Consider the following 6,903-nt stretch of genomic DNA (forward strand, 5'->3'; position numbering starts at 1 on the left):
AAGGCAGGGCTCCACCCAAATATCAGGTCAAGCACAACTCTTAATCTTCTCAATAGGTAATTCTGTTAAAAATTATCATGATTTTCTTTTTTTTTTTTTTTTGAGATGGAGTCTCGCTCTGTCACCCAGGCTGGAGTACAGTGGCGCGATCTTCGCTCACTGCAAGCTCTGCCTCGTGGGTTCACGCCATTCTCCTGCCTCAGCCTCCTGAGTAGCTAGGACTACAAGCGCCCACCACCACGCCCGGCTAATTTTTTTTTTATATTTTTAGTAGAGACGTGGTTTCACCGTGTTAGCCAGGATGGTCTCGATCTCCTGACCTCGTGATCCGCCCGCCTCGGCCTCCCAAAGTGCTGGGATTACAGGCGTGAGCCACCGCGCCCGGCCTATGATTTTCTTAGAAATAGTCACGTTTTGGTTTTAAGGCCCTACAAGTAAGGAAGTAAGGCTGTTTGGAGGTTTTTTGTTTTTGTTTTTTTTAAACGTATTTGTCGCCTTGGTAAGCCTGTCTAACCGAGCTTTAGAATAACCCTGTGAACATTTTCCCTGGAAACACACACTTCCCTCCTCCTGTCTTTCACCCATTTATCTTATCTTAGAGTTCATGAGGCTCCATTCCACAGTCATTCCTGGTTATCAGTTTTGCTTTTACAAACAGCATTTATCTGGATTGCCAAGACATTCTTGGCCTTCTGGAAATATGCTTTCATTTTTTTTGTCAATTAGTTGCTTTATGTGCTTCCAAAGTTATGCTTTCACATGAAAATAGATGTTTTCCCAATTCCCTTGGACTTCACTTGGTATTAACAAAATTTACAATGGAACTGGGACCTAATGCTTTATTAAAGTTTATCTATATCAGGGAAAATAGGGCTGGTCACACTCCAAATCCTGTGAAATACCTCCCAAGACAATGTGGATTCATTTAACACCCTTCCTTGGTGCTTATAACTGCCTCCCCAAAATCCTTCATCAGTGCTCTCATATGTAGAGCTTGAAAACAGTACAGTGGCTATACCTTTGTATTTTCCCAGACAGAGAGTCCCTAGAGCTGATTATTTACTGTCATCCTTTCTTTCTCTCCTTAATGGTGTTCCCAGGTCAAAAGGCCAAACGAGGGCTGTTTTTGAATCATTGCAGGTATAAAACCAGAAATTCATGTTGTATGAGACGTTTGATTTTAAAGAAACAAGCTGGTGATAACCATGAGGAATACTTGACACAGATGGGAGGCCTTCCCACAAGACAGCTCAAAGCCACCTCGAGGTCTGAGCACTGGCAGAGGTTCCAGAGTCACTGCATCTTACAATCCACCAAGATGCTGGTAATGAGACCAACACCAACTGGAAGGCATGGTGGTAAATGAGCTGACTGAGAAAGCAAGAAGGATACTGATGATACCATGCAAATGAGTTGCTGACAGCTGGTTTCTAAGTTACACACGAAAACTATTTCAGAGATTTCACAGGAAATGCTTCCTGTAAAAGCTACAGGAAACATAATGGTTTAAGGACCCACAGGGTATAGCCAAGTTATGTGAACTGATCCTCTACCCTATAAAGTCCCCAGAAGGATGTAAAGAAAGATTTTTAAAAGACCTTCCTTCAAGCCATTTCCAGTAGAGGTAATGAAAACAATCTTCATGGTTCCTGTCATACAAGGAATGAGTGATAAATCCCTAAGACAGGAGCAATGAGAAAGCTATTGCATGCAGAGAAGAGGAGCTACCTTCTGGCTTTACAGTTAGAATTATACATGAAGCACATGGAGACATTTAGAGGGATGGCAAACGCGCCAGTGTCTGAGCTCATGCCTAGACACTCGAGTATCCAGGGAACACCCTTGGCCAAAATCTGCTGGATGAGATGCCAGCTGAACACTGTGCACCATCACAAGTGGCTAGAGTTCAGGAATGAACAGAAAGCCATAATCCAGTTGTTCTGGGATGGAAAATGTAATGCATACCAGTTTGCAATTAGTCTAAAATGAAGAATCAGGACCATTTAGCCCCAAACAGAAAGAACAGAAAGTTCATGGGATTGGGCTGATTCCCAAAATAAAATCCATCCCTCCTCCTGCTTTTACGTTTTCTACTTCTATTTTTAATGGCCTAATCACATATGAGTAGTTTATTATAAGTTGCTCATAAATGAAGGGTGTCAAATGCTGAATCCAGGTGCACAAGAGAAAAAAGGAACAAAGAAAAAGGGTGGTGGCAGAGGTGGACTGTTTCACAGCCTGGATTTCAACAGAACCACAGCAGGGTCCTAGAGGCACGTAGAAGAGAACGAGAACTCCACCTCTGTACTTCCATCATAAACAAAGCTTTTTGGCCTCCATTTCAGAATACGGATCCTTCTCAACCCCTCCCCACTCACACACCATCCAGTTAGAAATATTCATTTGATGGCTATGCCCTGAGAACAGTAAGTCACTAGATGAACCTATCAATGTAAAACTTTTTAAATGGCAAGAACACAGGCAGATAAAAGTGATGGTCTTTGGAGCCTACATCCCTTGCTTTGCAGATTTATTTTTTTAAGTGATTTTCAGGTTTATAACCCCATCAGTGTTTTCACATCTCGCTCTGAGCACTTACCGTCCATCTCATTCTTCTAGGTACTATGGGTTACAAATGTGGTACGTGAATCCTTCCCTCATCTACACATATTTAGGAGAGATGCCTGGTTCTCTTGGGGATCTGGACTATGTCTCGCTTATCTTCTTAGCTCCAGTGCCTGGACCAATGTCATATATACAGTTGGAGCTCCATAACTACTTGTTATTTGTTGAAAACCTCTGATTGTGGAAAGTAACTATGCACCTATTATAACCACAGCAGATGGAAAGAAGAGCGTCGAATCTGAGAATATGCAATCTCACTAAATCCACTAAATGGTTCTTCAAAGGTTTCTAAAACTTGACAGCATGTTTACTTATAGACATGACTGTATCTGTGCTGCTGCCAGGGAGTGGAGCTTATGATCATCCAGAAGTCCTATTAACTCATGGGTCTTCATTCTATAGTTAATCCCCAAAACTGAAAGAAAAAGAAACAGCAGATTTCATGTATCTCTTTTCAGTTTAACCAAGTTGATTTTTAATCCCTTGTTCCTGACCATTGAGATCACTGTGAATCTTGGGTCTGCCATTTTGTACTTGGGCTATCTCTGCCTGCTTTGGGTCACGTACAGTCTTGATAAGCATGCTTTCTGTGTCTTTATGTCATGAAAAACAAGTTAACAGGACAGGACCAAGAGTTCTGTCATCCATCACTAGAAAGCTCCTTCCAAAATCTGTCTGTGGCCCCAATCTCCTTGCCTAGTAACCCTGTCAAAAGAAGAGAGCACAATTGGAGTGATTCTGAATGACTGCAGACTTCTAAGGATCATCTTCTTCAGCTCTTACTTAAATTTTAATATTTTCAAAAGAAAAGCAAGAGGATCAACACAATTCAACTTCACCAGCATTAACTTCACTGCAAATTTGACATCATAAACTCACTATTTAAAGTATTAATTATGGTCTAATGTATTTATTATGTTCTTTATCTTATTAACTCCTGGTATCAAACCAGACCTCAGAATCATACTCATATACTCACATTTAGCAGCTACACCCGTCCCCTTATCCCACGTGTGGAAGGACAGATGTTATCTCATACTTCACAGTAAGGAAGTAAAATCTGGAAATAAAATGCCCATACCTGAGGGCCAGTTCAAGACTCTGGGACAAAGATTTGTTTCTCCCTCAGTGACGTGTGGGCCTGAGGCATGTACAGATGACAGTGTGCATGCCTGGATCTCAGCATCTACCTCCTCTCTCTGCTCATGGGGTCCCCAGGTCCCCAGGCTAGCAAGGAAACTTGGGTATAACTTCCAGAATCATACGTCAAGAGAAGCTTTAATTCCCCTGAGGAAATGTTTTGTTTTGTTTTGTTTTGTTTTTCCTTATAGACAACAAAAATCATGAAGTTGATCGTGTTCCCTTTTCACTTTGCCAGAAGTGTCAGGACTACATCTCTAATTCACCTTCAAGATTACTGGACTACACAGCTGGGTTCTATTCGTCCTCACTATCCCCAGAACTGATTCTATTTAAATTTATATTTCCTATGATCTTTTAGAGATACCTTTCTTTATTTTACTCTACGTGCTTTTGTGAGTATTCTGATTCAACCTGTGAAAAATGTCAATGTATAAACAAAGTTGCAAATCTATTGCTCGCAAAGTTTCCTTGCAAATGAGAACCTAGCACTCCTTAATCTGTGCACTGTGCTATTAGGTAGGATTGGAGATCATCTTCAAATGCATCAACATTGTAATCCTGAAATATGTGTGATGCCTCTGAGGAAATGGATCAAGTTAGGCCCACCTCATCTTTTGAACCTCAATTTCTAGGATCAATGAATCGATCAGATCCTCTAACCTCCCTTAAGAGGTGCCTCCTATTTCCAGGTCTCCAGGTTCTGCCTTTACCAGTGAGAGAAACCTAAGGCTTTAGTTGATAAATCAAGCGTATGCCTCCAGATAAGTCATCATACCTGAGGATTTCAAAGAGCAAAAGCCTTAAATGAAGAAATAAAGTCTCTGACTGGAAATATGTGGAAGTGAGCTTTCCTTAGTTTTTACCTAATGTCCTTTTCTAGCTGTTGATCCCATTCAGGATACCACATCACATTCAGTCATCATAGCTCCTCAGGCTCCTCTTGGCTGTGACAGCTCCTCAGACTTTCCCTGGTTTTCATGACCATAACAGTTTGAGGAGTTGCATATACTGGGCCAGGTATATTTGCAGGAAGGTGGAGGAGGAGGAGAGTTGGTCCCAGTAGTATTTGCATCTTTCTCGGGATAAACATATTTTTAAAGCACTTTTCTGACACATTCTCATTGCAAACCTTATGCTGTTCTCTAAAGTAGAGAGAGGAGGCATTTCGTTCTCTTCCTAAATTATTTGGAACTCTTCTGTAACGGAGATTCATCTGTTCTTCCTACATCATGGGCATCATTATCCCATTACTATTCTGCCTCTTAGCTACAATGTGAGCATCTTTGAGTACAGGGACTCAAAGCAAAAAGTGGTACGTGTAGTGGATTCAGGAAACATAAGTTCTAGGGCTCACTCTTTCATTGTATCAGCTAACAAACATGTGAGTGCCTCCTGTGTGCCAGAAGCTGTGCATAAAGATGAATGAGGAGCTCACAGCCTTGCAGGGCAGACAAGAGAGGAGGTTAACTGCCGTGCCAGTGGCAGAACAGAGATGCAAGTGGTGCCACGGAGAAAGCAGTGGCACTGTGGGAAGCAGGCTGCTTGAGGATGACTTCACAGAAGAGGCACCATACTGGGTGTTAGAATATTCCCCCAGGTAGGATTTTTTAAACAAAAAATTATCGTTAGAAAAGTTTTAGATCATAGAAAAACTGCTAAAATAATACAAAATTCCCTTTCATCCCACACTCGGCTTCCCCTGTTACTGCATCTTACACAAACATGGTACGTGTGTCATAATGAATGAACTAATCCTGATCTACTATTCTTAACCAAAGTCCATACTGTATTCAGCTTTCCTTAGTTTTTACCTAACGTCCTTTTCCGACTCTTGATCCCATTCAGGATACCACATCACATTCAGTCATCATAGCTCCTCAGGCTCCTCTCGGCTATGGCGGCTCCTCAGACTTGCCCTGGTTGTGATGACCAATACAGTTTGGGGAGTACTGGGCAAGGTATATTTGCAGGATGTTCCTCAATTGGAATTTGTCTAATGTTTGGGGTAGAAAGACCACAAAGGTAAAGTGTCATTTTCAGCATATCATATCAAAGGTATAAACTATCAATGTGATTGATGCTGAAATTGATCACGTGGCTGACGTAATGTTTATCAAGTTTCTCCACTGACTCCCCAACCCACCAAAAAAAGTGACTCTTTTCTCCCCCACTTCATCCTGTACACTCTGGAAGGAATTCACTATGTGCAGCCCAACTTCAAGAGTGGGGAGTGAGCCCCTACCTACTTGAAGGCAACATATCTAAATAAATTATTTGGAACTCTTCCAGAAGGTAGATTCCTCTATTATTCCCCATTTATGTATTCAATTACTTGTTACATCAGTGCGAACCCCATGTGCATTTATTTTATTTGGGGGTCACAATCCATTACTACCTTATTTTGTGACTTTGGCCACTGGCAGCTTCTGTATTTAGTTCCTGTGTCCCTCTGCCATACCTCATCAATGTGAGTGCACGTGTGTGTGTGTGTGTGTGTGTGTGTGTGTGTGTGTGTGTGTGTGTGTGTTTGGAGCACTTCCTTACTTTCTGGCACTGCTAGGTAGGTTTTTATAACATGGTTTCTAAACATCAAAGCCTGGCCATGTTAACATCATCTTCAAATGCATCAACATCATAGAACTTTAATGCCAGAGAGGGCCAGAGGTCATAAAATCCAGTATCCCCATTCAACATAAGATAAAACAAGGTTGGAGCAGCTGCCTGAGCTCACACAGCTTTTTAATCGCAGAGTAACACAGCCACTATGAGAATTCCTGATTTTTATTGCTTATTTTCATTTTTTTTCACTATTTCAAGTAACTACTGTTGTCCATGTGTAAAAGTCCAGTCTACAGTAGAGAAATTGTGTCTGTCACGAAATCTCTCCAGGTGACCAAGTTACCATCAGCAAGGCTGCACACAAAGCAGGGTGGAAAATATGCTTCCGCAACCTCCAGACATCCAGAGAAAACGCTACTCTTTTTATTTTTCTAATAACAGCTTAATTTTCCTCACAATCTCTCTAATTTCTCTCAAAACCTCTCACCTACCTACAGTGGCAGTAACCCTAACTTGAACTTAATAGTTAGTAGTATCTCAGTCACTTCTGGCCTAAACAGTCTCTTTTGAGTAGAT

The 6,903-nt window shown here is 41.4% G+C and overlaps 1 protein-coding gene across 3 annotated transcripts in view; it reads right to left on the reverse strand.

Moving 5' to 3' along the window:
* The window catches only part of CGNL1 (cingulin like 1), a 175,277-nt gene that overhangs the window by 54,694 nt on the left and 113,680 nt on the right, over positions 1-6,903 (reverse strand). The gene's annotated exons all lie outside the window — the stretch shown is intronic.

Source organism: Symphalangus syndactylus, chromosome 5 (genome assembly GCF_028878055.3).
Source record: "Symphalangus syndactylus isolate Jambi chromosome 5, NHGRI_mSymSyn1-v2.1_pri, whole genome shotgun sequence".
Taxonomy (NCBI): Eukaryota; Metazoa; Chordata; class Mammalia; order Primates; family Hylobatidae; genus Symphalangus; species Symphalangus syndactylus.